This window comes from Musca domestica, unplaced genomic scaffold (genome assembly GCF_030504385.1).
Source record: "Musca domestica strain aabys unplaced genomic scaffold, Musca_domestica.polishedcontigs.V.1.1 172, whole genome shotgun sequence".
Lineage (NCBI taxonomy): Eukaryota > Metazoa > Arthropoda > Insecta > Diptera > Muscidae > Musca > Musca domestica.
In genome coordinates, this window is record NW_026712232.1 from 304,384 (window position 1) to 319,679 (window position 15,296).

A 15,296-nucleotide genomic window follows, 5' to 3' on the forward strand; every position below is an offset into this window, starting at 1 on the left:
CATTTTTTCAATGGATTGAAATGCCAAACAACAACAGGGCCAAACTAAATCAATGGCCACAGCCAACCTTTTTGGCATGATCGTCGGAACAACAACCAGAGAACTAAATAAGGAAATATGGATCGACAACAATATAAAATGATATGTTTCATATGGTATGAAATCGCGACATTTTCGACACGCAACATTTCTTTGAATACTTCGTCCATATAAAGTGATTTTCATTGTTCTGTGTTTCGAACTGGGACTTTTATGAACTCCAAAACTGTTGGAGCAAAATTGTCTGGGCGGCCGAAAAGAAAGCGTAGAAAGCCAACGTGGTGGCCCTCCATAGCAAAATGTGATGTTGCTGGTCCACGTTGTCCGCACGAAAGAGGCTGGTACTGTTAAGCAGGCTGGCTGGCAGGCAGGCGGCAGTTGTAATTAATCAATTATGAGAATGGCGTCTTCTAGACGAAGCATGTCATACCATTCTCAGATGTAGTGGAGGAATTCATGTTAACCAAATGTCCATGGCTGGAGATCTAAATCTATTCGGCTGTTAATTTGTTAGGCGTTTGTTTCTATTCTTGTGCGTTTTGAGGTCTTCTTTTGCCATCAACAATTATCAACCTTATTAACAACAGATGGCCATTAACATGAGATGGAGAACTTCCAAACGATACTGGGCAGCAGCACTTCCTCGTTTCTCTTGAAAATTTGGGGAAATGCCAGCACAGGAAGTATTTCAATTTTCTTAAAACATAAATTCTTTTTTTTAATAATCGCCGTGCTCCAAACGAATTCACAAAATTTAAAATTGATTTCATTGCAGGGCATCCATTTGAAACTCATTTACAAAGATGACGTTGGCATTTTGTGGCGTGCGCTCTCAAAGAATGGAAGCTGTTAATGTCGGAAGTGGCCACATTTCCTTTTTCGTGGTGGTTTTACTGGTGGCCATAATAACAAATGTAACGGTTCCAGAGCCAAAGCACTTATTACAATTTTTGCCTACCAAGTCAAGTTATTAACATTTTGGCCACAACTCATGGTCCGTGGACCGAGCGCCACACCATTAAAGTCAATTATTAACTTAACAAATTAAGTAATTTTTTTTATTAAGTTCAGTCATCATAACTTACAGTTATGGACTGAATGACTGACCGACCGACGATGGTTACTCTACTCTTCAGCTATCCAAGCACTCAGTCATTGAACTGATAAGCAACTTGTGTTACAATTCAAGCCATAAAAATCCATTCGGAAATTGCCAAAAAGTGGTAGTGGCAGTGGGTAATAGCATTGCCCGCCAGCTGCCAACCACGGAATTGGAGCAGTAAAAGATGCTGACTAAGTACTTCGAAAATATTATTGTTTATTGGCATTTAGATGACTTTACAATCAGCATGGATTTTAATGGCTAATAAAGCCAACACGTTGTACAGCATTTCCAATACAGAATTGTAGATAAAGAATTGAAGCAGATACAGGACTTTTTAATATTTGTGGACGCTACTCGAATTTATTGTGACAGTATAATTAAATATAATTATAATTGAGTCATTTGGTTGATTTTTTGAGTGGTACGAGTTAATATGGTGAAGGACATTATTAAGTTCTGAAATAGTACCTATTTTTATAAATATAATATATATATAGTATATTAAATTTATAATATATATATATAGTATATTAAATTTATCACTCCGTTTAGAACACCACGAAATATTTGTCGGGGACCCCAAAAGAGTATATAGCGATGTCCGTTGAAATCATGATCGAATCCACATTATTCAATCTAGGGCTTGGAAATATGGCACATAGGTTCACGTTTAAGTATAGACCCCATATAACGTTACCTGCAGATATTCAGCATGTTTAAAGTTTCTGCCAAAATTGTCAATCAAATTAGCTGAAAATTCAGAATTGGGATTCTCTGTAGGTCTGTTTTCTCCATGAACAAAATGTTCGATTCAGGTCCACTAATTGGTATAGCCCCCATATAACGACACCTCCCGATTTTCAATATTTTGACGAGTCACATTTTCTAAAGGATTTGCCTAAAATTTTTTAGTTATAGTTTGTAATGGGTTTTTGCTAGGGTAGAAGAACATTGTATATTTAGGTTCAACACTTTTTTTCATTTTAGCCTTATGGTCTTGTCATTAGTTCTCGCTCATTAAATTATTTTAAAATATACATTGAATTGTCATAAATTCCATTAAGTATCTTAGAAATAGATCTGAAATTCCATAGTTAAATCAAACATCGAAAACTTTTCTAAGTCAGACTCTTGACTTCAACCTCGTTTGACCCTTGAAGCAAAGACGAGTTTCTTTCGCCGCTCTTCCAGATGGCCCTTGAACTAAATGAAAATTAGAATTTTTAATTAGGATATGGCATACTAACTATTTTTCCAATAAAATCAGCCTAAACACTCACTCACTCACCTGCATTCAGAGAGCACGACAAGAACGACAAAAGAGGAACACGAATACCGACAATAAATACAATGTGCTTCGATTCTATAGATGTTCGTTTGTTTCTTTGTTTTTTTTTTTTAATGCATTTCAAGAGAATTTTAATTTATTTTTATGGTTCTTATGTTAATCACTTGACCTTTTAACCCTTTTGGAAATGAGAAGTTTTTCCGTTTGCAACTCCAACGGTCGGAGCAACTCTTTTGTTACGGCGTGTGTGTTCGGTTCGTTAGGTTGTTGTTTAATTTCATGGCCATTAAAACAAGTGCTGGGCGTTAGTCCATCTTCATAGCAGCGTCGTCCTAGTCCAGCCATCTGGGCCGCAGTCCAGAGCTATGACATAGCTTTATTGCCAAGGAGGTAGTTCTCCACGCATATTGTTTTACTTTTCAATACGACTAATGCTCTGGTTTTCTTTTATTCTGATGAGAAGAAGAACAAAACACAAAACGCCACACTGAAATGGAGAATAAAAGACTGTCGAGAAGAACAACGAAACAAAAGTGGAAATTTACAAAACATTCCATTTCATAATTCTCAGGCCGGCACAAAACAAATGCAAAGGGTATGCAGTCAGTCTGTCAGCCATTTCGTCTGCTGGCTCCATTCCGTGTGTTGTTGTTCTGGGCCCTGTTCGCATGGTATTGACCATGAAACGAAGGAGAACGGAACGGACAAATGAAAAACAATAAAAACACATTTAATGATGTCACACAGAATATAAAATACCTATAAAATGTCAAAAATTATTGAATTTATGTTAACATTTTCTAGTCAATAGGCTACGTAGCCATTGGAGCGTTCAACAATGACACTGGCTACGTTCCACCATACTAAATTGGGCACAAAAGGGAATTCTTTTCAAAGCAGCTGGTTAATTTTGATCGGGGGGATATAGGCGCATGCGTAACTATTTAGTTGCTTAACAAAAGTATTCTGAGTTGGTTCTATTGAGAAAAACGTAGTATCTATTAGTGAGTAATATAAGTTCGAAAATATTATATTTAAATTGTCAAAAATATAATTTTCCCATAAAGATTATATGAAGTACAGGGTTGCCCATATTCGACGGACCCATCTGGCAACGCCATAACTTTTGACAGAGATGTCACATCGCTTAATAACATACCGCGTTTGAAGCGTCAGTCCAAGCAGATTTTTACCATGAACCAATACACGCCACGCGAGCGCTCTGAAATTTACATTCAACAGAAGAAGTCAATTGTGAAAAAAAATGTGAGAAGTGCGCCTTCTAAGAACACCATTAAGCGTTTATACGAACAATTTTCGACTGGTAAGGCGCTTTCTAATCCGAAGAGGCCATATAAAAGTCGACCAAGGCGATCGGCCGAGAATATCGCTGCCGTACGAGCCAGTGTTGAGAGGTCCCCAAGAACATCCCAAAAACGCCGTTCTCAGCAGTTGGGCATGGCTCGGTCCACTATACAACGGATTATTCACATTGTTTTGCATTTGTTCCCGTACAAAAATCAATTGACGCAAAGAATGTCGCTTGCGGACAAGCCTCGTCGATATGGACAACTCTGTACTTTACATGCTACAATTTCATTCGAATTTTTGTTCCCTTCACTATTTATATACCCTTTTAGCTCCATGTAACAGTACCTAACGATATTCGGTATTTTAATGATTTTAGCGACATTATTTACCAAAATTGTTTCAAATTTTGTATTTGAAGATATTAATGGGTACTATAACCTTTGACTAAAACTTGCTTATGCAGACCCATCTCTCCATTTAAGTTGTATTTTTCGATGGAATTTGTTAAAAATTTTCAAGCCTAAAAATTTAGCTGCATTTTAAATGGTTTTATTCTTCGGAAGTCCTAAATTTGAAGCGATGTCCGTCTGTCTATGTATCTGTCAATCCGTATGTTGAAGTTACGCCAGCTTTCCAACGGTTTAAGATAGATGTAAAATGTTTGCACGGTAGGCAGGTTAAGTTCACAAAAGATATGAGTTTCACCAAAAATAATTTTATTTGTTAAATTTCCGTCATGACATCTCTAATTGTTAGATTTGTGACATTCCCTTGGCGTTCGCATTGTACGTGAAAGATTTTTAATCAACATGCCTTCGCCTCATTAAAGCTAAATCGATGGCCAGAACGTTGTTTTAAAATTTTGTAATGTTCTTTGGCAGTTGTCAGGAGGGCAGGAAGGGTTTTATGGTCATCGAGCTGAAATGAAAATCAACTAAAAACCAAACAAAATAATAATAAAATCACAACGACTCCAACGAGTCTACAAAGTACTTTTCTATTCTATTTCAATATTGTCCAGGTTTGAGGTATTTATGGCCGGAAAACAAAACAAGAAAAATGGTAATGAAAACGAAATCTACAATAAAAGCAAAAAAGAAAACGGGCACATTTATGTCCTTTCGAATGTTGTTTGAATGATACACCATAAATCCAGTCTGACCATTTGTCCGTTTCACGTCCATGGAGTATCGTGGCCATGTCAAGTCCATGTCCAATGTCAAACGACATCATTGTTGTTGTTGTTATTTTTTTAACTGCCTCCATTTCATTTCATATCATTATTTTTTTTGTTTGTGTTGTTCTCTTCGTTTTATATTTTTAATTAAAACTCGTTCAGATTTTATTTGAATACAATTAAAATAAGAACACAGCCAGGGTTCTGATGTTCTTATCGTGGCATTGAATGAAAGAAGTTGTTTTACATTTGGCTTATCAGGAGGGGACCACCTACAGATAGGTGCGGTGCTGTATAACAAAAAAAAAAAAAAAAAGAAAGAAATCGAATGCCGTCCAGTCTGGTTCTCACAAAGGAGCTAGCCTAGTGTGTATGTGTGTATGGCTTTGTGACACATTCCAAATGGTGGCGTCCTTATCAAAGAATGTGAATAAATTGATTCATTCTCTCTGCCTCTCGTTCCTCATTTCCCTCATCCTCATCGGGGCACTGCACAGTGTGTGTGCGCACACTTTGCCGTCGATAAGATTCTTCTCAACGCCACTAACATCATTTGCATTCAAAATTAATAAGTTTTCCAATGAATTACAGTTTTATCTCAAGTATAGCAGCACTTTGAGATAATTTCTTTGTGATTAACAAGTGCCAGGTAGAGTTATAGGGGTGATACGGCGATCCAATCCATTTCAGGCGCCCCAATGTCTTGCAGTGCCACAGGAATCACCAATAGTATTTTTTTATTTTTGGCAGACATGCGGGCAGACGATTTCCCATAGGAAAATTGGAATGGTTAGGAAAGTCAATGTGAGTGCAATTGAAAGTGAGTAATTCAATTATTTAATGAGAGAGAAGTTCTATTTCCAAATCTCACTACTCGCCGAGGTCTATATCTCTCGTCAGGATTTGTTAGCTAAACTCTTTTGCAAATTTTTTTCTAATTATGCTTAAGTCGAATTACTTTCTGATCTCCTCATACCGAACACAAACGGAGACAATGACCGGTAATCTCCAATATGCGCATTCATTATAACACAAACTTGGCACATTATTGAAATCAAAACCAGACGAATTACATTTAGTCCTTGTGTGCGTGGTGTGGCGTGGTATGGCGCACACATTGCCACTAAATACACAACACTCACCTGTTCTTGTGGAATCACATAATCATCTTTTCCAATTAAAAGGCGCTTTCGTGCACTTATCAGTACCAGTCAATCGGGTGGAAGCATACGCTTAGCAAAATATCGCATTGCCTCCCTTGGCGGTTTGCAAGTGAATTACTTTCGCAGATCTCAGTTTCTATGAAATCGCATAAATTGGAAATGGGTCGTCAATATTTATTCGTCAATGTACGAAAATGTTTCGCCCGAAGCAAAGATTGTGGAGGATGGGAGACGCAGCGTTGTGGTGTAGTGTGAAATTACAAATCCCAACATAAACGCCATACATTCGCCATGAGCATTGATGAGCCGAATATGGCCTGCAATCACAAAAGACTAACAATCTTGAATTGTGTGGCCAAATGCAATAAGCTCTCATCAAAATCCAACATTAAATCCATTCAGACTTTATTAAATATTTGCCATTCGAGGTTTTATTCACCTTTTAGGCTTTGTAGCTGGCCGCCCTGGTGGCCAAGTGACAAAAGGCCACAGAGAACACACTCATAATTCTTAATGAAGTCCTTTAATCATTTATTTGACATTTATATATGCCTCACACCGGTCACATGAGGACGATTGTGTGTGCGGATTGCTGCTCCTCACAATGTTCGGCTCTTTGTTTCGTAAGAAAAGACCATTTTTAATAACTTCTTTGCCTAAAACCATTATCAATGAGTGTTTGTATTTCTAGTAGACACTTCTTCTTGTTTTTGTTCACATACAGAGACTCAAACACACATGCAAATACACACACACACGCACACTCTGTCAACATCATCAACACTTGCAAATGCTGTTTGCGGTGATAATGATGATTTGAAAGAGGAAATTTCCATTCATATTTATGAAGTCAAATGGCAGAAAGCAAAGCTCACGAAGACCATGGGATTACGGGGACAGCAAGGGCCAGGGCATGCATTAGACACGTTCTATTTAACGCATGCATGCGTGACCATTTTGGTAACACAACAACATGACCTTCACACTGGGTATGTTGTCACCCAGTGCCAGTATACGACGACAAAAAGCTCACAACTTCCCAACGGAAGCCACCATAACCGTATACATACCACCAGGCAAAACAGAGCGACCACTTCGAACCAGTCCATTGCAGTTCAATTTTGGCCACCCAAACATCAACTCGTGCCTATTTAGAACACAATCAATGTTTGAATTGTAGTTTAGCCGTTGTGGCCTACAAATATGAAATACAGGCACCCAACGCTCAACGTCAAAGCAGCGTCATACAACGAGGTGATACAGTGGAGGAAAAAAGTTGAAGACTCTTGATTTAAAGCAAGTAAAAGTTAGACGAGCTGGGTATCAGGAAGTTCATATGGCCAAGATGGAAGTACGGAAGTCCATATAAATGAAGCCAGTTATATGGACTTCAAATAACAGAGCGTGAGGTCAGGGAGTCAATATAGACCCACTGGAAATAAGGAAGACCACACAGATGAGCTGCGGAGGCCAGGGATTCTATATAGACAAGTTGCAGGTCAGAGAATCAATATTGACTAGGTTGAAGCCAGGCAGTCCATAAAAACGAGCTATAGACCAGGTAGTCCATATGGCAAGCCGTAGGTCATGAAGTCCTTATAGACAAGTTGTAGGCTAAGGAGTCTATTTAGACGAGCTGTAGGCCAGAGAGTTTAGACAGACGAGCTGTAGGAAGAATTCCCGTGGTATTCCTCCTAGGGACCTCGGAGGTATTTCCCGTAGGGACCCCGGTGGTATTTCTCATAGGGACCCTCTAGGGACAAACCTTTCATCAAAACAAAATCAAGTACAACTTCAGTGATTAAAAAAAGCGAATAATTCAGCAAGAACTTTGGTCAAATACGGAACAGTAATTTGCAATTATATACCTATACACGCACTCATGGCCGTCACAGTTGACCAGGCCCTAAGCTAATGGATTACGTATTACACCATGGCATTGTGTGGTGTTTGTTGTGATTTTACCGACCATTATAAACTTCCATGTGTCACCCGTAATGCCGCACAATAACAATCATAAATAATATGTTGTGCGTGTAGGTCCAGGCAGTTGATATTCCGTTTATGTATCTCGAGGACTTGTGGGTATGGGCGTATACGGGTGCGTGTGTGTATTTGTATTGTAAGCTTTAATAAGCAACTATTTCAAATGTTAAGTATATCAAATCTCCTACGTATGATGAGAAATGATTTGTTGCCATTCGTTATCGTTGTTGGTGCGTTTGTCCCATGGAAATGGAAGAGGGAGACGTGCCATTGCCAAAAAAAAGGCAGAAAATCCATCTAACAAGAATAGAGAATTCAACAACACCTTAGTCACTAGGGGGGGAATGTCGTAGCCACTGTGATGGTCAAACTATGGCTTGGCATGTCATGTCATCCTGTCACCACCAGCCCCGGTGCCGAGGTTCGACATTTGCCATGGGCAAAGGCAGTTATTATGGCTTAGTTGGTGGGATGTTTGGTTGGGGTCTTTGTCGGCTCTTTGTTTTGGAGTTCACTTTTTTCGCATGTGCTTGTCATCCACGCGTCAAAAATTCCGAATTGTTGCGTTAATCAAACTGACAACTTGGTTGAATTATTGAAAGCTCGCCCGCCATAGAATTAGGCAAGAGATATTTACAACAGCTGTAAGTCGGCGCTACCAATTTTTTGTAATACATCACCCACTGTAACTGTGGCTAATTTAGCATTTGAATTGAGTACAAATTAAAGATTTGAAAATATTTTAAAATTATTCTCTTAAGGTGCCAGACTCGTCGTTAAAGGTATGTTAAATACTAGATTACCGTTCGCAATTTGCATTACAGCGTTTGCTGCAACGACATTGTTGAACCACTTCACAAAAAAATTTAAGCAGATTACTTTTGAGCAAATAATCAGCGGTGATATATGGAATTTCTTTCCACATTAGTTTATGTAAAACTATGTGTCTAGAAAGTTGTTTGTGTTGTTTCTAGAAAATGGGCCATATCAGTTCATGGGCCCGATTCTACGTATATTGAAGTTTTTATCCGCAATTGCTAGCTGAATCAACTGCTAGCTGGGTTTTAATATATTCTTGAGTTTTGGGTAGATTTCTCCTAGCAAAGATGTCTATGGGGTTTAGTATTTGCTGTTGTGCCGCTATAACGATATCTCCTGATTTTCGTCTTTTTGAAGATTTCTAATGTCCAAGAAAAGCTAGACCTTTATTATTATGAGAGTTTCTTTTTCTTTGTCAAGGGTAATTTGTGAGCCTTCCTAACAGTTTTTTTTAGCTTTATTGGCCTCCACTTTCTGTCTATACTCTGCGTATCCCAGTTTTGATCTTCATTTGAATTATAGCAATTTAACATTTCCTACATCTGCATATTTCAAAACTAGCACTGACATTTATTTCATTTCATTATCAAAAGAAATAAAGGAGAAAAACCAACAATGTCCCTGCTAACTCAACCTTTAATTTTGGCCATAAATTATGGTTTTCTCTTCTCTCAACTCCGGCTCAATGATTTATTTGTGTCAAATTGTAATGTAGTACTAACATTTTTTTATTAGCTAACAAAACCAAAAACACAGACAAAAAGAACTATTGCGTATGTGGAGCAAAACCAAACAGAAGGTTGACAAATGATATATTGGATGGCGGAGAACCAACCAATTGATAACAGCTCTACATAATTGAAAATGAACTGAGAATGGTTAATAAAATGCTTCGTTGGCAGGGGTGGTGAGACAATTTTAGTAATTGGCCAACAACTGTCCTTTGTCAGTCAAATTGGTTAGGTAGATAGACAACAAATATTTGAAAAATTTCCCATATTTATTAAAGAAAAGATCTCCACGATAAGATAAAGTTCTCCCATCATTGTGGAATTATGATTTCTGCTGAGAACAACCACCCATATCGGGGGAGGTCTCTTTCGGCGTTTATTTTGAATGATTTGACGTTTTTTGTTTCGTCCAGAGCTAACTGCAAGCGTTTCAAATTATATTCTGTAAGCGTAAAAAATTAATTAATTTAAACAACAACCTCATCAAGGGCAGCGTGGCAGCCAGGTTAACGAAAAAGAATGCCACAAACGCCGCCTAACAATGGCCAAATGAATTTATCTAAACGTTAATGAGTCTAAGAAACATAAACCCACACACACATGCAGCTTATACCCCAACCGACTGGAGCATTGCGTCTTTTGTCTGGCCAACAATGGCTAAAATGCACTTTTTCCATTTTAATTATGCGGGACTCAATTTAGTGTCGGGAAATTTTCCAAAAAAAAGAACAAAAACACACATTTCCAAAATAAAAGACAGTAACAATGCCACAAAGAACGCGCTCACACACACACACACATAAAAATACCATCGACGTCTGGTAAAAAGTAACAACCTGCATTTTGATTGCAATGTTAAATTTTCTACGGGTACGGAGCGGACACCTAGCCCCTACGCCAGCCAGGTAGTAGACAACCAAGAATTATTACACGTGATCAAAAAACATTAATTTAATTAGTTGTGTTGCTACGACTTTGTCTATCCTCCCACCCCCTCTAAAGTTCTAATTGACTGTCTAGCTTTGGGTTCTTAGTTTTATTAAATTTTTATGAGACAATAATGCGACGCGGTGTTTTGAATTAAATTCATTTTTAAATGTGGAAAATTCAACTGCACGACAGACAATGGAGTTGGCGTTGGCTTTTGTATGGCGTGAAATTGCATTTAATCGAAACAAAGCAATTACAATTAATTGTCGTCGCCCGAGCTTATTGAAGATTGAATGGTGCGACAAAACAATTTTCAATCTGAGCAGCATAATCGAATTGTACAATTTAAATAAATTTTGTATAACTGTAATCGCATAGATAGCCGACAGGCCGGCCGTCCGGTTGGTTTGTTGGTGTGATATAAAAAAGCAAGGTGTTTTACATGGCCTTCCCCATTCGCACGAGTCTGCAGTGTCAATGCGTTCGAGTCTATTTAAAAAATAAATTAAAATTGTAATTAGATCCTTTGATGCAAACGAAAGCGGCTCAATTAAAAAGGACCGTGCGTGGCAAACAAAAACGCTGCACGCAAATAATACCCGTATCAACGGCATCAACCGCACACAGCGGCGTTGATACTGTTGGCCGATGGAGCTATAAATCTGTATGAGGTTGCTAGTCCCAGCTGCAGCAATACCGGGTTACAGTCTCCCCAATTTAGACTTTCTAAGGATGAGGTGCATGTATTCACATATGTATGTATGGGTGTGTGTGTGTGCAAAAGAACGTAAATACAAGTCCATGTATGAGGGAGTGCAAACTTGCGGACCGGAGTGGTGCGATCGATGTTTTTGTGTGTGAAACCAGCAGGTATTTGAAATTAGATAAAATCAAATTAACACAGCAATTGTAAATTGCCATCCTTCCCAGATGACATTGGCCAGAACCGTAACCAGAGCCATGGTATCTATCTACAGTTGTCGTTGTTGTTCTTTTTCACAACCGAATCGTTTCCATCAATGATTTTCCCTGATGTCCTGCAGATACTCATACACCGCGAACGCGTTGTTTTGAATTCATTTATTATTCGTGCAGGCAGGCAGTCAGTCGTCCATTTGTTCGATGGAGAAACGTATAAACCTGTCCATTCTATTTAAATTTACATATAATGATATTTTATTGTGTCTATATTAAAATCTATGCAAATATTATATCGATATTAGAATGGAACGAATAGATATCAATAAAGGGAATGAATGCATAGAGAATGGGGGAGTGTAGGTGGGATTATTGAGAATTTTTTGAAAATTTGGTTTACAAAAAGATTGAGAATTGAATACGCATAGTTTTCAGGGATCCAATGTTAGTCCGGAATAAAATTGTTTCCTAGTATTCTACAGGGTGAAATAAAAAGACTGCAACAAAGTAAAAAGCCATAATTTTTAATTTTTTTTTAAATTTTATTGAATGAGAGCAAAAAATGTCGGGAATATCATCAAATTCCAGAATAATTTTAGATTTGTTGAAATTGGTCACCTTTGGCACAAATTATGGCCGGTCAATGAAACCGTCACAAGCTGCCCGTATGTTGCTCTGCGGTATTTTGGCACATTCCCGGCGAAGCGCTTCTTTAGGTGATCGACACTTTGGTATTTTTTAGTGCCAACCTTACTTTCCAAAATACTCCAGACACAAAAGTCCAACGGTTTGGGATCCGGAGATTTTGGTGGCCATTGTGCGCTGGAATTGGAGCGAGGAACCTCATTTTGTAACCATTCTTGGGTGGTGCGTGCTGTGTGAAGTTGGAATGAAAGGTTTGCGGTCAAAGTGTTTACACCTCCAGAATATTTTCACGATAAAAATCCGCATTTATTCCGATGTCACGATCGATAAATACGAGCGGAGAGCGACCATCGGCTGTTATGGCGGCCCACACCATCACTATGGCTGGCTCTTGAGTTCTGGTGGCCAAGCGAAGTTGCACATTTTCAGCTGACATCTTTGGCAAGTAAACACGATCATTTTGTTTGTTTACAAACTGCTGGACAACGAATGTTTTCTCAACGGAGAAAACCAAATTCGGCAGTTCATCACTTTTGGCCAAGAAAAGCAACTCTTTAGCTCTTTTGAGTCTGTTTTCTTTCCGTTGCGGTGAAAGTTCTTGCACTTTTTGGAATTTCAATGGCTTTACCCCGAGATCATTTTTCAATATTTGCGAATGGAATATCGCGATATGTTCAGCTCACGAGCCATTTTTCAGCCCCTGTGACGCGGGTTTCATTCAAGTCGCTTTTTTACTTTTCGAACCATTTCTGCCGATGTTGCTGTTTTCTTTCGTCCATTTCCTTGACGTCGGGCTACACTACCAGTATCACGATGATCTATTTCACATTTAAATGCTGGAGTGCTCTGACGATAGCCACTTGTGGTTTTCCAGCCAAATATAAAGAAATCACACTATCACGCTTGAATTCCATCACGAATAACTTTTTATCTGGAAAATTCTTGTAAAAAAATATAATGATCTGTCACAGAAATATTTTTAACAGCTGTCAGGCGAGTGACTTTGAAATTACAGTAGTCTGAATTTAGTTGCAGTTTTTTCATATCACCCTGTATGGGTGCTATGGCTATATCTGATCCGATTTTCACTAAATTTGACATACTTGGTCGTAAGTGCCAAATTCCATCCCATTTGGGCTAATATTAGACGTTTGGTGCTACATTTAGATGTAGCAGTTATATCCAATTTCAATAGGGTTCGTCCTTGGGTTAAACAAATGACTTGTGCCAAATTTCATCTGGATCGAGCAATAAATGCGACCTGTACTTTGTTTACAAAAATACATGGACAGACAGACGGAAGGACATGCATAAATTGTGTCAGAATGTGATTATATGCAGATCATCAAAAGGAACTATGGATCTATCTTTCAAACCTTGTTGTTCTTGGGTATGATGAAATGGTAGAATTTTATCTCCGAATAGTGGGAACCAGGAACTTACACAATTGTCTTTTTTGAATCTTCTTTTTACGAATTTTACTCTATCTCTCTTATCAAATATCATATCGATGCCTGTTACAGGATTTAAAAGCACTGAACAGCTATCGAGACACCCTCAGTTGAAATTTATACACTCATTTTATTTCAATGGAAATAGTCTTCAGGGATCCAATGTTAGTCCGGAATATTAATGTTTCCTAGTACTCCGTATTGTTATGCCATCAAAAATGTTCTGCTTTGCCATTTATTTATCGTATTTACCACCCTCTCTCAGTGCCCTACTCTAATAAATTTAATTCCATAACGCCAGTAGTGGTAATAGGAATTGGTGATGATTTGTTATGTTTGCCCGACCACGCGATCCTGCACGCGAACAAATAGTGCGAATATTTTGTTTAAATTTAATATGTGACCAATGAAATCAATTGCATCATTACCACAATGCCTAACTGCATGTGATGCAACCAGGATGATATAAAACAACAACGACAACAAAACAAACACCAAAAGAAATAGAGTAACCAACCGAACAAACACATCAACCAGGCACGTTGTAATTTCATATTCATGTTTTACATTTGTGGTTTTGTATGCCATGTGAAAATTTGCATGCGAATGTATGCGAATGTGTGTGTGTGTTGGTGTATGCGTGTAGGTGAGGATATTTTAAATATACACTACTTAAAGCCACATTATTTAACAAATTGCTTTCTATAGATTAAACTTATATGAAAACGTTTAGTGATGTAGAAAATGATTTCGCAATAGATAGCAATGCGGGTCACAAACCGGGAGATTAAACCAACAAGTTATTGAATTAATTCAGCAGAAGTCTTATACGAAAAAATCAGTCAGATACATGCAGAAGGTGTTCAATTAATTCAGCAGAAGACGTCTGAACAGGATACTCCTGGGATATGTCAGCATCACACAAAATTCTCTATAGCTGACGTTTTTTAGTCAAATCTGTGATTCTACCAAATCACTTCATTGGAGACTTTGAGGCTTTGAGGAATTACGTCCATCATATTCGTCCACAATTATTCACGAAATTGTGGGATTTTATTAATTTCGCTTCGTTCCGAACTCATATCATAATTCGAATATCCGATTATATGCTGGAAAATACTCCATGGCCGTTATACAATGAAATGCTGATGAAAAGTTGCACAAATTAAAATTTATTATAAATTACCACAATTTTTACCAACAAACCACGTGTACTGCGGAGAACACTGCAAAAATATAATAATAAGCGTTGCCCCGCCGTTTGGTTGGTTGCCTGGTTGGTGGCGGGGCAGGTTGCTGGTTCGGATCATTTGGCATAGAATTTGACATATTTGGTCACAGGTACATTTGCACACACACACACACACACACAAACACCCACACCAACACATGCACATCACTCTTGAAAAGCGAAAAACGGATGCGAATCCTTGATGGCTGGTCAGTTGGTTACTGTAGTGGCAAATTCACTTTAATTTTGTGTTAACATTTGAGTATTGCCTGCGAATTCAACAAAAAAAAAAAAAAATAGAAAACCAAAATGGTGTGTTTTTATCTGTAGTTGATGTTTCAGTAAATTTGAAGTATGGCAGAGGACCGCAATGCCAGTATCCGGCAATTGTATGCCCAAATTGCCAAACAGAATGGCATTCATTTATTTTATTATTTTTATTTGTATTTGCGGCAGTGCCAGCAACACGGCTGTGAATATCTATAGATTAGGATTAAACAAG

At 38.1% G+C, this 15,296-nt stretch overlaps 1 long non-coding RNA gene across 1 annotated transcript; it reads right to left on the minus strand.

The window, feature by feature from the left end:
• Nucleotides 1-2,113: 2,113 nt before the first annotated feature.
• On the minus strand, nucleotides 2,114-3,431 carry LOC109614516 (uncharacterized). Its single transcript, XR_002195589.1, has 4 exons — nucleotides 3,192-3,431; nucleotides 2,978-3,092; nucleotides 2,433-2,919; nucleotides 2,114-2,347 (listed from the first exon to the last, which is right to left on the minus strand). It is a non-coding gene; the product is annotated as an uncharacterized LOC109614516 (long non-coding RNA).
• Between the last annotated feature and the right edge of the window lie 11,865 nt (nucleotides 3,432-15,296).